The sequence below is a fragment of the Triturus cristatus genome, chromosome 6 (assembly GCF_964204655.1).
Source record: "Triturus cristatus chromosome 6, aTriCri1.1, whole genome shotgun sequence".
NCBI classification, from domain to species: domain Eukaryota; kingdom Metazoa; phylum Chordata; class Amphibia; order Caudata; family Salamandridae; genus Triturus; species Triturus cristatus.
In genome coordinates this window covers 225,746,183-225,762,567 of record NC_140589.1, presented here as the reverse complement: position 1 = coordinate 225,762,567, position 16,385 = coordinate 225,746,183, and positions in this window count along the sequence as shown.

Here is a 16,385-nt window from a genome sequence, read left to right as displayed (position 1 = left end):
AAGCAAATATAACACAGGTATCCGTGGGTGAGGACATCTAAGATAATTATATTCCTCCCACTCTAGTAATCCCCTCTCTCTCCAATCCACTAGAAGTTCCCCATATTTCACATTTGATGCTGCAATGGTCCTTCTATCAGACACTACATAACATGTCTGGTCACTCAGTTGTCTGACACCCTCACGCAAGTAAGCTGATTTGTCCAAAATGACAACATTGCCACCTTTATCCGATTGACGGATAACAATGGCATTGTCCGTTTTTAAATTATGCAATGCTTGAATTTGATGCCAGTTTAGATTTTTCTCACAGGCTGGAATCTTGCTATATCTCATTTTTTTGAGGTTATTTAAAACACCCCTTTCAAACACTTCGATTCCATCACACACAATATTAGGCAGAAACACAGATTTAGGTTTAAACTGACTACCTGGATTTACATTCATATCAATTGTAAATTCATCCAAGTTCAAACATTGATCACCTTCAGAATCTTCCATATTAGATATAGCATATAAAACCTCCATATCATCAACATTGAGGTTACTCAGTGGCATGCTCATAGGTGTTACAACAGTTTTGTTGTGTTTAGTTTCAAACCATTTTTTCAATTTTAACTTGCGTGAAAAGTAAAACAAATCAATTCGTGTTTGAACATAGTTAAAATTAGAAGTAGGGCAGAAGGACAAACCTAGGCCAAGGAGGTCTTTCTCATCTTCAGATAGAGAGCGTTTCGAAAGATTGATGACAGTCATTGTTGTGTTTTTTTGCCCCTTGTCATCATTCCCATTGGACTTCCTGTTTCTTTTCTTCCTCCTCTGTTTGGCCTGTTTGTTCCTCTGATTTTTCCTCTGCCGCCTCGCCCTCTGCCTCTCTGACCAGTCTGGTCTTGATATTGCTCTGTCCGTCCCTGGTTTAGCATTTGGAACTGGGCTAAAAAATTCGAATTTTTTGGGAGATCTTGAGTAGCCCGGCTGACAGCCACTGACAAAGGGATATCTGACAGACTGCCATCTGACACATCGCTCTCACTGATATCAACAACTACAGATGTCGTAGGCGGTGGCATGGATGCTGCCCCATTTGAATCAAAAAGGTGGTCATATTTCTTGTGGAAGGTCAGAGTGCGACCCGACTGGTAATCCTTGAAGTCTCTCAAGAACTTACGCTGTTTTTTGGCCGTGATCTCCTCCTCTAGTTTATCCATTTTTACCAAGAGGGATTTAATAAAGGTCTCCAATGTCTCTTTCGCCACCAATTTTTCAAGTTGGGCAGTTATCTGATCAATTTCTGCCAATAGTTTGCTGCGATCTTTTAATGCAAATTTTACTAAAATACGCATCATAGTTGTGGAGCAGGCAGCAGAGTTGTTGGACCATTCCTCCAGCATCTCTGGATCAGGGTCCTCATATGTAGGAATGGTGAAAATACGCAGTCCGCGAGGTACACGGGCTACATCAATATATCTCTGTAGACTCTCCGCTTCCCACCATTTAGAGAGTTCTTTCTTGTAAAGTTTTTCTAGTTGAGCATAAAGTTGCTGAACTTTTATTTCCTCCGTAATGGCAGTGGCAGGGCTGACCACATCACCACTTGTGTCACTTTGTGCAAAAAAGAGTCTGTTGGCTGTTATTTTGCGCTTAGCTTCCAAAGCTGCAGCCATAGCACCAATTTAATTTTACTGCAAATCTGTACCGCTGACGAAATGAAACGTGTGAGTTCCAATATCACGTCAGCTCCCTTCTCATCAACAACTCAATGCGTGATTCACGCGATAATCCCAACGCCCAGAACACGTCAGGAACTCCAGCCGCTAAGCTGTTCGTGCAACGAACAGTGCCACAGTTGCACAGAGAATCCGACGCTCGGGTGAAAAGAGACCTCTCAGCCCTCACGAATGTCAGGAGAGCTATGTACAATGCCGTGCTTAATCACCGCACACACAGTCCAACACGCGGCGTTACGGAAACAATCCTCGTATCTTCCGCAGTAGCTCAATCCACGTAGAGCAGCACAGATGGCAAAGGAGATGGATGAGGTCAGCCTTCTTTCATGTTTAATGCAAAGCTCATTCCGATAAAAGACGAAGGCTGTCTATTAGGGCGGTCCGTGTGAGGGTAATCGGCAACCCCACATAAAAAACTCCACACACTTCTTTTCCTCGAAGTATACACGGACACCAAAAAGATTGCAGTATTCAAAATCGGTTTAATGCACTGCACAAACAACGCGTTTCAGCTTTCGACTTGCTCACGTTACATCTACGTTTTTTTTGAGTAAAGTTAAATACATTTCATGAGCGCAAAAATAAACAACAGACTCTTAGCAACAAAGGATAAACAAAGTGAGGAAATGGTAAAGGTGGCGGCCATCTTAGCCTAGTATACAAATCCACTCAAAAGGGTGTAAAATACCCAGTACCATATATAAGAATAATAAATATATGGTAATAAATGCAGAATAACACAAATTCTCAAAGTAACTCTATCCAAAATGTCAACTTAGGGGTGTAAACAAGGTCACACTGTCAAATAGTGGTCAGTATAAGGTAATTTGTAAACAATAAGCCCATGTGGGGAAAATCTCCAATAATATTGCCACTAATGCAGACCCCAACCGATGCGTGACATTCTCATGGATATACTACAATATCGCCCCAGGGTTTGCAGGCTGTACAACATTTTCTCAAGACCCGTTCCATTTCTTATCTACGTCACTCACAAATGATCTTGGATATGATCGAATATTGTCTGACAAACAACTTTTTTCTGTTTGATGATGTCGTCTACCGGCAGTCACAGGGCACAGCGATGGGCACCTGCTTCGCCCCCAGCTATGCCAATCTTGTCATGGGCTGGTGGGAGGAGCAGGTGGCCACACAGCTGGATGATTTCTCCAACTGTGTCCTGTGGCTCCGTTATATTGATGACATCTTTTTAATTTGGAATGGTGATTTAGACTCTGCTACTGCATTTGTGAACACATTGAATGACAACCCATATAATTTGGTGTTCACTGAACACGTCAGCAGGACTTCTGTTGAATTCCTCGACGTTACAGTGGAGATCAAAGACGAATCCATGCATACATACCTGTACCGTAAAAAGACCGCTGGGAACAGTATATTGAGTGCCTCCAGCTCCCACCCTCGCAAGCTAGTATACAGTATTCCTTATGGGGAATTACTGCGTGCTAAGCGCAACTGTAGTACGGAGAGTAGTTTTAAAAATGAAAAAAACAATATGATACAACGCTTCAAAGATAGAGGTTACAGCTTACGTACGATCAAAGAAGCGTGTGCAAAAGTAGATGATGTTGCACGCAAGGATTTACTGCATCCTGTGCTACGAATACCGGAAACAGAGAGTTTACGTTTTATTACTACATACTCAGGACAGGCGCAGGATTTGCGTCGTGTTCTGGAGAAACATTGGCATGTCTTATTGACCGACAACAATCTCAATAAATACTTAACTAGCCATTCACAAATCACATTTAAAAGAAGTAACTCTCTGAGAGACGAGCTGAGTCCCAACATAATAACGAGTTTAACATCTTCAAAGAATGTAGGACGACCGGGCTTTCGTTGTTGTAAAAATTGTAAGGCTTGCAAAAACAGTGTGGACTGTATGGAGGTACAATTTTCCAGTATGAACAGCAAGTTCACTATTAAGAAAGCCTTAACCTGTAATACCATGTACTGTGTGTATGCATTAACTTGTCCATGCAATAAGCCATACATCGGCAGCACTATCCATCGCGCAAAAAAGAGAGTGTTAGAACATATAAGAGCTTTACGCCACAACAACAAACAATATCCTGTTGCCCGACACTTTTTTGAACAACATGCACAGAATGAAGGACTGTTGAAAATGGTGGTGATTGATGCTGTCATTGATAATGTACGTGGGGGTAACAAATTGCTTTATCTCAGACAATTGGAGTCGAGATATATTGTGGATTTCGATACAATGTTCCCCAAAGGACTTAATTCCAGTGAAGAATTATCTGTACACTTGCATAATTAATATGTGGAATTGCCATTATGTGTTTATTGATATCTTTGCTTGCAACATACTAAAATTTTATCTTATTTCATTTTTTCAGAAAATGGTATTGGATTATGCTGTGGCACTGCTGTTCCTCGATTTATATTGATTCATATTTCTAACATCAATTCAGTTTTACATTATGCCCACTGGGGCGATATTGTAGTATATCCATGAGAATGTCACGCATCGGTTGGGATCTGCATTAGTGGCAATATTATTGGAGATTTTCCCCACATGGGCTTATTGTTTACAAATTACCTTATACTGACCACTATTTGACACTGTGACTTTGTTTACACCCCTAAGTTGACATTTCGGATAGAGTTACTTTGAGAATTTGTGTTATTCTGCATTTATTACCATATATTTATTATTCTTATATATGGTACTGGGTATTTTACACCCTTTTGAGTGGATTTCTATACTAGGCTAAGATGGCCGCCACCTTTACCATTTCCTCACTTTGTTTATCCTTTGTTGCTAAGAGTCTGTTGTTTATTTTTGCGCTCATGAAATGTATTTAACTTTACTCAAAAAAAACGTGGATGTAACGTGAGCAAGGCGAAAGCTGAAATGCGTTGTTTGTTCAGTGCATTAAACCGATTTTGAATACTGCAATCTTTCTGGTGTCCGTGTATACTTCGAGGAAAAGAAGTGTGTGGAGTTTTATATATATATATATATATATATATATATATATATATATATATATATATATATATATATATTACCTACTGGCGGTCACCAGTACGTAGTTGTAGTTAGGACCTAGTTACCATAGGAAAATGGCAACATTCTATTCCCAATAACTTTGGCGCCGATTGACGAATCTTCGCAAAATTTTCAAAACAAATTCTTTGTTGAGATCAGCTCCTATGTTGAAAGTTTGGGGGTGATTTGTCAAGGGGGGCCGAGAAAAAAGGGGGTTCCCAAAACGTGTTTTCTCCATATTAATTTCCATAGGAAACTTTAGACAAGGCTACAGGTCGAACGGGTGTACGGAATTACCCCAAATTTGGCAGGGAGAAAGGGTTTTGGTCTAGAAAGCACGCTTTTGTTTATTTGGTGTAAATTCGTTCAGTAGTTTTTGAGAAATATCGAAATTTACAGATATCGACATTTGGGAATTCTGCCATCTGGCTGAGGCTTTACGAGCACGAGCTTGTTGCTGATTGGCTGCGAGCGGTGCGAGTGGTTGGAACTAGGAAGTGTTGGCCGCCATTTTGTGATTCTGTTGAAGCGAGTAAGGTGAAGAAAGGGGGAAAAAGTGGGAAATAGGAGGGTAGGAGCACTGTAACCTCTGTGGGGTTTTTAGGGTGTGCTATAGAGGGGGTGTGAAGCAAAGTATTTACCCCTACCAGTTTGTAAGTGGTGGGCTATGGAAATTAAGTGAGGTATTGGGTAGAGTTTGATGTGGGTAAGGTGAGCTGGTGCGGGACTCGAGGATTAAAGCGTGAGCCCAAATTGTGTGTCTTATGCTGTGAAGTCATGTGCCGTGGCCGCTGCACTACAGTTGTGGAAGTAGTGTCCAGATGTGTTTATAACTACTATGATGAACTACTGACTCGTACTGGTATGAAAGTCCTGGGGTATGGAATATATGTGAGGCATTGTCTAGAGTCTCATGTTGATAAGCTGAGCTGCTGCCGGAGTCAGTGATTAAAGCGTGAGCCCAAACTGTGTGTCATATGCTGTGAAGTTATGTGCCCTGGCCGCTGTGCCACATCTGTGCAAGTAGTGTCAGCATGTAGTTATAGGTACTTGGATTAACTTTTGTTTAGAACATTGTAGCTTGTGTATGGTGCTTAGTTGGTGTTGTATAGGGAGTATGAAGGTAAATCAATATGGTATTTGTAGAGCGCAAACTACTCACTCCTATGGGTGAGTAGAGCTGGGAATCAAAGCGAAAGGTCTGTGCCGCAAAGTGAGATGGTCTGGCCGCTGCGCCACAGCTGTGTGGAGAATACATTTTTGCGAGGGTGCGGGAGTTGGCGTTATATGGTCCTAAAATAGGGGGCCTAAGTTGTAAGTTATAGGGTGGCTCTAAAAAGAGCCCTTGTGTTCATTAGTTGGAGCTACATATAAGTGCGGATGCACAGCTTCAAGTTATTCAGGAAAACTCGGTTTCCCTGATCTGTGAAGTGTACTCCATCACTTCTGTATATATCCGCCATATGAAAACGTATATTGTTGTTGTATATGGACCCCATTTTGTGGTCTCTGAGGTATGCAGAGACAGCTTTGCTGACTTTCTTCGAGATTTTTCAATCTGAGGACAAAATTGTTTGGACCATTTCCACTTCTGTCTTTGGCATATATTGGAATATACAAAGACAGTTTGAGGCAAAAGTAACATCAATTGTCCAAAGGTGTCCTTCATAAGCATTTCCAAATCTACCCCAGTCAATGTGCCTAGGTTGTTTTACCACAGTGCACAATCATGAGGTCAGGGTGTTGGAGATGCAAACAGGTTTTAATCAAAAGCAACAATTGGTGCCACTTCAATCCTCTCTGTCCAACACATTTAGGTGCCGATTCCGATCCGGTAAAATAAATTTGCGTATGACTCGTATCCGTATATTTTCATGTACGAATCGTACAAGTACCGTACAAACGGCGAAGTACGATTCGTACGTGAAAAATACATACGAATAGCGTCGGGAAAAGGGTATGAGAGGGAGCCAGACATTTTTACGTCCGAATAGCGTCGGGAAAAGTGTACGAGAGGGAGCCGGACATTTTTACGTGCAAATCGTAAAACAGAAGTCCGAGCGCGCAAGTACGATCCGTACCGCCCATCCGAATACATAACCGCATGTAAAAGGCCCCGTACGGAGCGAACGCAGTAGCACACATGTACACGGGTAAACTTGTGCCCGGATATGAGTCGTACAGCCCACCCTCCCATGCATATGTCAGTACCGTACCCCCGTATGTCAGCACCGTACCCCCCCTGTCCACACCGTACCCCAGGCCCGTAGTGCCTGTATGCGCCGCACCCCAGGCCCGTACCCCAACCCCATACCTGTACGCACCGTACCCCAGGCCCGTACCCCAGCCCCGCACCTGTACACACCCCACCCCAAGCCCGTACCCCAGCCCCGTACCTGTACGCACCGTACCCCAGGCCCGTACCCCAGCCCCGCACCTGTACGCGCCGCTCCCCAGGCACGTACCCCAGCCCCGTACCTGTACACACCGTACCCCAGGCCTGTAGTGCCTGTATGCGCCGCACCCCAGGCCCGTACCCCAGCCCCGTACCTGTACGCACCGCACCCCAGGCCCGTACCCCAGCCCCATACCTGTACGCACCGTTCCCCAGGCCCGTACCCCAGCCCCGTACCTGTATGCGCCGCACCCCAGGCCCGTACCCCAGCCCCGCACCTGTACGCACCGCACCCTAGGCCCGTACCCCAGCCCCGTACCTGTACGCAACGCACCCCAGACCTGTACCCCAGCCCCGTACCTGTACGCACCGTACCCCAGCCCCGTACCTGTATGTGCCGCACCCCAGGCCCGTACCCCAGCCCCGCACCTATACGCACCGTACCCCAGGCCCGTACCCCAGCCCCGTACCTGTACGCACCGCACCCCAGGCCCGTACCCCAGCCCCGCACCTGTACGCACCGCACCCCAGGCCCGTACCCCAGCCCCGTACCTGTACGCACCGTACCCCAGGCCCGTACCTCAGCCCCGTACCTGTACACGCCACACCCCAGGCCCGTACCCCAGCCCCGCACCTGTACGCGCCATACCCCAGGCACGTACCCCAGCCCCGCACCTGTACGCGCTGCACCAAAACACCGTACTCCAGCACCCTCACCCAGCATCGCGTATGTACGGACCTCACCTACGCGAAAAAGACTCGTACAGAACCAGGACACTGTAAAACAGCACAAGGAGGGTCAATTCGACTCGCACAACACCACAAAACAGGTCTACATGACAAAATACATCTCAATGACTGACCTGGCACATCCAAACAGAGGCCCAAAATCACAACCACCTCTTATAACACACCCACCAAAATTTCAGACCCAGCCACACCCACAAATGGACCAATAAAAAGGGCCCACACACACAACCCATGAGCCTTTGCAACATACCCACTGCTGCCAGACCCCACAGACAAACAACTGCACCTTACTTACACCTTAACTACACCTTAACTTACACACCTTCACACAACCTCCTTCACAAACACCCCCTCTTCACATTCACACACACACCGTTACATTCACACCCACACACCCACAACCATCCACACCATGCCCACAGACAAGAATCCAAAGTTCACAAGGGCGGAGCTGGACCTCCTTGTCAACGAAGTCATCAGAGTCGAGCCACAGCTGTTTGGAACATTGGTCAGACAGACCAGCATAGCCCAAAAAACTAGCCTGTGGCAGAGGATCGTCGATAAGGTGAATGCTGTTGCGCCCATCCGAAGGACCAGGCATGAATGCCAAGCCAGGTGGTACGATCTGCGGAGGGCAGTCAAGAGGAAAATGAACGAGGAATACGCCCAGAGTAACATCACTGGAGGTGGGCTGTCCCGCAGACCGGTACATTACCATCCCTGGGAGGAGAAGGTGATGGCCCTGCTTCCGCCGGTGGGAGTACACGGAGTCGAAGGAGTCGCAGAGCCTGGTGACTACACAAACAACTCACGTAACATGGGGACAATGGCATCCACACCACAAATACACCAAATGCACGTAACTTCCCCCAAGCCCTCACCGCACACAACCACACTCAAAAACCGCGCTCATGCCACTGTCTCCATGCCCCATTCACAAATAAAGGCAATGCCATGTCCCAGGCCACACCAACCACAAACCCAAGACTGGATGTCCGGGATGCTGGGAGGGTGGGGCTCACACAACACATTGTGCAACTCAGAAGCAGACACCAATGCCCTCAGCCCATAGGGCCTAGGTACATACCCATGCACCATGCCCAATGCACAGGGACTGGCAAAGTACTGACAAGGTAGCTGACACTTGGCCCTGCTGTATGCAGCACAAGGCCCTCCTGTGACCACTGTACACTCAAACACCAACTCCACAAGCTCAGATATCTAGCACAGGAACTCACACTCACTGTCATGCCAGCATGCCCCATGAGGGGACAGACACATCACCTGGGAGACCCAATGACAACTCACACTACACCCAACAGCAGGCCCGGTCACAACCCCCCCTTACACAAGCACACACCCCCGGGGCAGGCAACGGATTTACCCACTCTCACAATGGACATGTGACACAACAAGACCAATCCAAAGCCAAATAAGCATCCTAGCCAAAATTCTATTGGTCAAACACTCAGGAGAACATATCAATCTGTCCCCCGCAACATACCCATCCCCAAGTGTACATTGAGAGGAATGCTAGGCACATCCAACTACCTGGAGGAACTGTGACAACTTGAATATGTATGAAACATGGATGTGGCATGAAACAGCATTGACATTGTCTCTCACACGCAGGGCAATGTCATGGACCTCCCCCCAACAATGGGGGGAACAATCACAGTCCCAGGCTCAGCGTGAAGATGATCCCACCGGCAGCGACAACTCTCACCACTCCGTGGATGACCCCGACCAACCTGGCCCCTCTGGTGCCCAAGCCCCTGCAGAACCTGCGTCAGGTACATCTGTGCCAACCCCCACCCCCATTCCTGCCACATCCCAGGAGACACCCAGGAGCCCTGCTCGCACTGAACAACAGAGCCAGTCTGACCAGGAGGGACAAGGTTCTCCGGGCACCAAGGGGGAGGCAGACAACCCAGCAAATGCTATCCCTCAGGGGTCCCGTAGACCCGATGTGCCCACTACGGCAGGCCAGGCTCATGTGGGCAGGGGTGGTGGGAGTGGAGGCAGGCGGAGGCGCGAACCCGACAAGCCAGCTGAGGGAACCGGTATGTCACACATATGCCACATCCTGGACACATACCGGCGTGACACCAGGGGCATCAGCCAGGTAGTGGCGAGCCTCACAGAGATGAGGGGGACCCTCGACGAGATGAAGAACCTGCAGGCCGAGCAACATGCCAGTCAACAACAACACCAAGGACGGATGGAGGCAAGACTGGCTGAGCTCCTGGCGGTGCAAACGGACATGAGCCGTTCACTCCGTCGGATCGCCGACAACATGGGCAACCCTCCCTGTGCCACCAGGCGAAGACCACCACCAGCCACAGGTAGGGAGGAGGAGGAGGATTCGTCCGACGGAACATCACAAGGATCGTCAAGGCCTGCATCTGAGGGTCCCCCCAGGAAGGTGGGTCGTCCACGGAAAAGACCGTGAGAGTCAGCAGACCATCCACATCTCCCAGGTCACCTGGCCTGGCACCTGGCCCTCTGGCGCAACAGCAGCACCTCATCCAATGACATTCTCTACCACATGGACTTGCTGGTCACAGTCTGACCAATGATGACCAACACTGTGGTCTGGACTCTGATGACTTCCAAAGCAAAGGATCCCATCTCCCCATGTGAACTTTGGATTCTATGCACCTGGTAGAGCACCTTAGTTTATCTACCAAAACACGTACCCCACCGTAAATAACAATCTTTATTTTTTCATGAGATGTTGCTGTCATTTTGCATCATTCCACAACATATGTGTATGTAAATGCCAAACTATGCCTGAGTGTTGAACTAACTCCACCCATCCATACCCTGGAATCTGAGTCTGGTACAGGACACACATGGGTCACAATGTATCATTCAATGCAGACATGGAGCACAATACTCACCTGTGATGTCCTCAAGCTGCTGAGGGGGGGCTTGCAATACTGTGCGGACAGACCTATTTGGAAGAGTATCATTAAGGCGCAGAGGTCATGGCTCATGTGGAGGTTCCCAGGGAGGGAGTCCCAGGTATGTGTGGCCAGGTGGTAGGACTATGTCCTGCATGCTGGAGTAAGGTGGATGTGAAGAATGGTGTCCAGGGCAAGGTTGGATGCACGGAGATGGCCCAACGGGGTCTCGGATGACAGTGGTACAAGGTTGGTTTGGGTTCGGGGTTGTGGCCTGCCTCCTGAGTGTGGGTGTGTAGTGTGAAGGTCATCCTGCAGCAGACAGTGATCCACTGCAGCTATCTCTGCTGGACGGTGATGTGGCTGGTGCGCCGGATGTTGAAGCTGAGGTGTGCAGATGCACCCTGGATGTGGACAAGTTTTCCAGGAGTTTGGATGTGCCTGCTCCGTAGAGGGCAGGGCAGTATTTCACACGGATGTTGTCGTGGACCTGGGGGATGGTCCGTCTTTCCTTGGAGTGGATCTATCTGGGGATCATGTGCATAATTCAGAGGGTGTTGCAGGCTGAGGCACAGATGCTGGTGATTAGCATGGCAAATGTGAGCAAGCAATCCATGATGCACACCATCTTGTGTGCGTGGACACTGGGTGCTTGTGCAGGGCTCTTGCGGGTGGGACACAAACAGTTGACCCAGCTGTAAGGGGACAATCCTCAGATGTTGACCTCAATCCTGTACAAGTCCAGCCTCAGGTGGCTGATGTTCAGCCATTCATCAATGGATCTCATGCATTCTTGAATATTAGAACTGGCAATGTCTGCGTCCTTGGTGAGGGTGAGGAGCACCTGCCTGTCAATGGCATATGAGCTGATGATGAGGTGCTGTGTGCATGTGATGGTGGAGAGGGGGTCCTGGACACCTTGTAGATTGACACGCTGAGAGATGATACCTGTGCCATGTGCCTGACGACGACACCATACTACATGCCGAAGCCTTGAGTCCCACTCCCATGGCCTTGCTGGGGTACAGAGCCAGTGGGGAGTAGGAGGGACATGACCTGGTTGGTGTGACAGGGCCTGAAAGGCGTGGCAGCGCTGTGTAGGCAGTTGGAGTTGCACACTCATCATGCAAAGGTGTTGTGTGTGCGCTTAGTGTATGCCTGAGAGCAGGCGGTAGATTTGTGGATGGACATTGCTTGGAGGGTGGCTGCAACATCAGACTGTAGTGTGATGTGGGTCATGCAAGGACCTGAGGGTCGTGCAATGTGCACGTTGCATGTGCAGACGGTCCAGCCTTTGGCACCGCGTGGCCGCAACTGTGACAAGCTGATGACAGCCAAGTGAATGGGTTGAGGGAGGAAGGGAGGAGCATCTTTGATGTGTGTGTGTTGCCAAATCCGGAAACTTCGTGTGCCCTTGCGGCAGGTGGCTGCAACAGCAGGCGGCATGTCCTGGAAACTATGCCACAAGTTGCACACAAAGACAAGGATGTCATAAAGGACAAATGCAACAGGTGTATGTAAAGGAAGGAGTGTCCGGTTTTCCATGGCACACCCAGTTACAATGGATGCACAATCACCAAAGATGACTGACACCGGATCAGGAAACTGAAGGCCGAGCTGCGCACAGGAAACACACCCTCAGCAGGTGTTTACGGCCCGTTGTGGGGACCAACATGCCAAAACACATACACAGCCATGGACTTCATGCACAATAGAGAATCAAATACATGAAGAACAGCATGCATGTTGCTAATCTACACATAGACTCATATGCACAATCTTTGACAACTATGCCAGAGATGCCGCATGCACAGTGGCAAGAGACCTGCATTAACAGAGATGAGGCACCTTGGAAGGTGAGGAACACCTTTATTACTCAGGCTCACACCTATGAAAATGCCTCAATGTGAACAGACTCACAGGTCTTTTGGATGAACATGTGGGACCTACACTGGACACCCCCTTCGCACCACAGATGCTGTAAATCCATTGAACTGGCACACAAGTGAAGGTGGTGAGCCAAACACCCCCTGCTGCACACGGAGATGCTGCAATTCCCCATTGAGCCTCTTGTGGGGATGTCCCATACTATGTCCACCCGTAGCATCCCGTATGTTTCAGAGGGAAGTTTTACACACATTGATGCCTTCATCACAATCCACAATCCCATTACAGATGACTGTCACGACGTGTGACTATCAATTCATGTGAGTCATGCTACATGTCATGTGCCCCATGGTGAGTCGACATGTATGCATAGTTACAAAACCTGCACAGGAGCAGTGCCCACACATTACAAACAACTACCACACCCAAAATGCCTTGCTGCAATCCTTACCCAAAGGAGACTTTTCACCGTGTCCGTGCATGTAACGCTGATTCAGCACATGTTGCAATACTCATGAGGAATAGCAGGAGCACAACGATGCCACGAGCAGACAGCATGCACAACTACCTGGGGATGACAGACACACAAGAAGTCAGGAAAAAGATAGTCATCCGCATGCATGGTCATGTACTCTACATGAATAAGGTTGACACCATGCTAGTTGAAAATTTAGTGTGTCAGCTAAAATGTGTGGAATGACATCATCACTCGAGTGACACATCAGAACACACCTCTAAGTCACTTAGCATACAGTCAGCTGGACACACACATTGCAACACATGCCACACAAGGCTCCAAGCGTGCACACTCAGACCCAGGGATTATGAGAAGGAGTTGCGTATGAGCTGACTCCGGATGTCCTCCTACTTCTCCTCCTCCTCCTCACTTGCCTCGTGACCAAGGCCTTCATCCTCCACGGGTGGATGTTCCTGCTCATCCGGATCCAGGATGAGTGGCACAGCTTTCTCCACTGCCATGTTGTGCAGCATGCAGCACACGAGGAAGATTTTGCAGACCTTCACCGGTGCATATGGGAGGGACCTGCCTGTCTTGTGGAGGCACCGGAATCGGCTCATCAGGAGGCCAAACGTCCTCTCAATCACTCGCCTGGTCTGCCCATGGGCGTTGTTGTAACGGTGATCTGCAGCTGTTCTGGGGTTGCGGAGAGGCGTCATCAGCCATGGCATGTTGGGATAGCCAGAGTCCCCTACATGGAAACATCATGTAACGAAGTGGATCAGGAGATGCTGTAACATACAAAGATACCGCTAAATACAGGACAAACAGAGTATACCCACCAACAAGACATGCTCGTTCGTTGTGCAGCTGCAGCATCATTTCTGGCACCCTGCTACGCCTCATGATGTAGGCATTGTGTGCTGACCCTGGAAAACGTTCACAGACATGGGAAATCAGCATGTTAGGTAGACACACCACAAGGGCATTAATGGAGTGATAAAGTTTTCGGTTTCGATAGGCTACCTCCTGTGCCTGTGGTGGTACCAAAGCCACATGTGTTCCATCAATGGACCCAATTACATGGGGCATCCCTCCCAGGGCATAGAACTCACCCTTGATACCTGTCAACTGCTCACGAGTTGGAAAATTGATGAATGCATCCAGGTGCTCCAACATGGCTTCTAAAACATCATGCAGGACACGGCTGAACATGGTCTGTGACATGCCACCCACATCAGCTATGGTGAATTGAAACGTACCGGTGGCAAAAAAATGTAGGGCTGCCCTCACCTTCATCTTGGGGGTCAGCGCAGTAGGATAACTGTGTCGCGGTTGGAGGTGTGGTGCCAGCCTGTTTGTCAGGTCCTCAATTAACTGTTGGGTGAATCTGTAACGGCGTATGCAGTCACGTTCCCTCATGGCACCCAAGTCTGGCATTGGTCGGGGGAGAGGCGGTGCCCTGCAGAAATTTGGAAGGAATAACGTAGATTGAGTACATTACAACACCAATGTCAATGAACTGAGCACATGTTCAACAGCTAATACACATCTGCTAAATACAGAGTCTGGTCTGTGCAATACATCCAGGACACGTATGCCAGCCAGGTGATACTCCTACAAAGAGCCAGCTACAAACGTTGATTGTCAAGGTCTACATGACATGCCATGAAACTAGCTGTGGGCCAGTGTAAGTGAACAGCCAGACACATTACAGGAGTGACATACATCTACATATCTGCATTCGAAGGATGTTAGCTCATTCAGACAGCTTGCGGCAAGCTGGACGCACAGGTCACATGTCATTTAAAAAGTACAGATCACACACATTGCCATGAAGAGGTACATGTCAAAACTGATAACACAGACATTGAGACAACGCAGATATGTCCTCAGGTCGAAATACCATGTTCGATGCATACAGACACACGTTACGTGGGATTCCGCATGTGTCATGGTGTGCGTAATTGTGTGCCATGCCCATCTAGACACAGACACATGTTGGATGCAGCAACAGCAGATGCAGTTGACGGAACACCAACAGCAAGCTCATGGGAACACATGATACACACATGACATAGTCACATCGTGGAACGCTGGTAGTTAGATGTCAGGTGTAATTATCCGTGTACCTGGCATCAGGGGACAGTTGCGGGTGTTGGGGACTGTGCCATACCAGTGATGCAGTGCTTGACACGTTTGTACTACATGCAGACATGTGCAAAGTGTGAAGGGGAAGTGTGCAACATAGTGCCCCATCACACATGACATGTGTACACAGGTCACCACACATCTATTGTGCTAAAACATGAGGAGACATGTGCCACATCACTGCCTGACACACCTAGGACCTGCACATGAAGGACTGTACTGACAATGACTTGATGTACAGCCTTGTGCGAGTCTGACACCTCCATTCCTTTCGTGTGCGCCTCCTATCACCAGTGTAAGCTGTGAAACGCACCGTACACACGCTCTGAGGGCGTGTGTACGGTCGTATCACTATATTGGGTTTGGGTAGGAGTACGCGTGTGTGTACGGACCGTACACATGTACGTGTATGACCAGTGTGTACACGTACATGTACTACGGTAGTACACGTATGTGTACGACCAGTGTGTACACCTAGTTGTACACACTGGTCGTACACGTACGTGTACACACTGGTCCTATCCCCAGAGTAGTGTTGCCGTAGGTGTATGCCATAGTGATATGGCCCGTACACGCGTGTGTACGGGTCGCAACACTATGGCATACACCTACGGCAACACTACTATAGGGATACGACACGTACACGCGCGTGTACGGGTCGTATCACTATGGCGTACACCTACGCCAACACTACTATAGGGATACGACCCGTACACAACATGTCAGTCGACACCACTGCTGCTGTCTTGTCTTCCTCTGGCACCATGTCATGGTCTGTGGAGAGGGCCCAGCCATTCACACAGGAAGAGAATGAGGCGTTGCTGGACATCATCCTCCCACAGTACCCCAGCCTGTATGGTAGACCAGGGGAGCAGGTGAGTGCTGACTCCACTACCTTTGACTGTGCACCTTTTTTGTGACTGGCACTTCTGGCATTGTGTCCAGGTGTGGCAGACATGCAATGTTGTTTAGAGTGGGTCCCGGGAGGGGGGGGGGGATTGGCTTATATCTCTCATGCAGAGCATGATGTGGTTCATGTGTGCACTCCTCACTTGCATTGTGCTTACTGTGACAT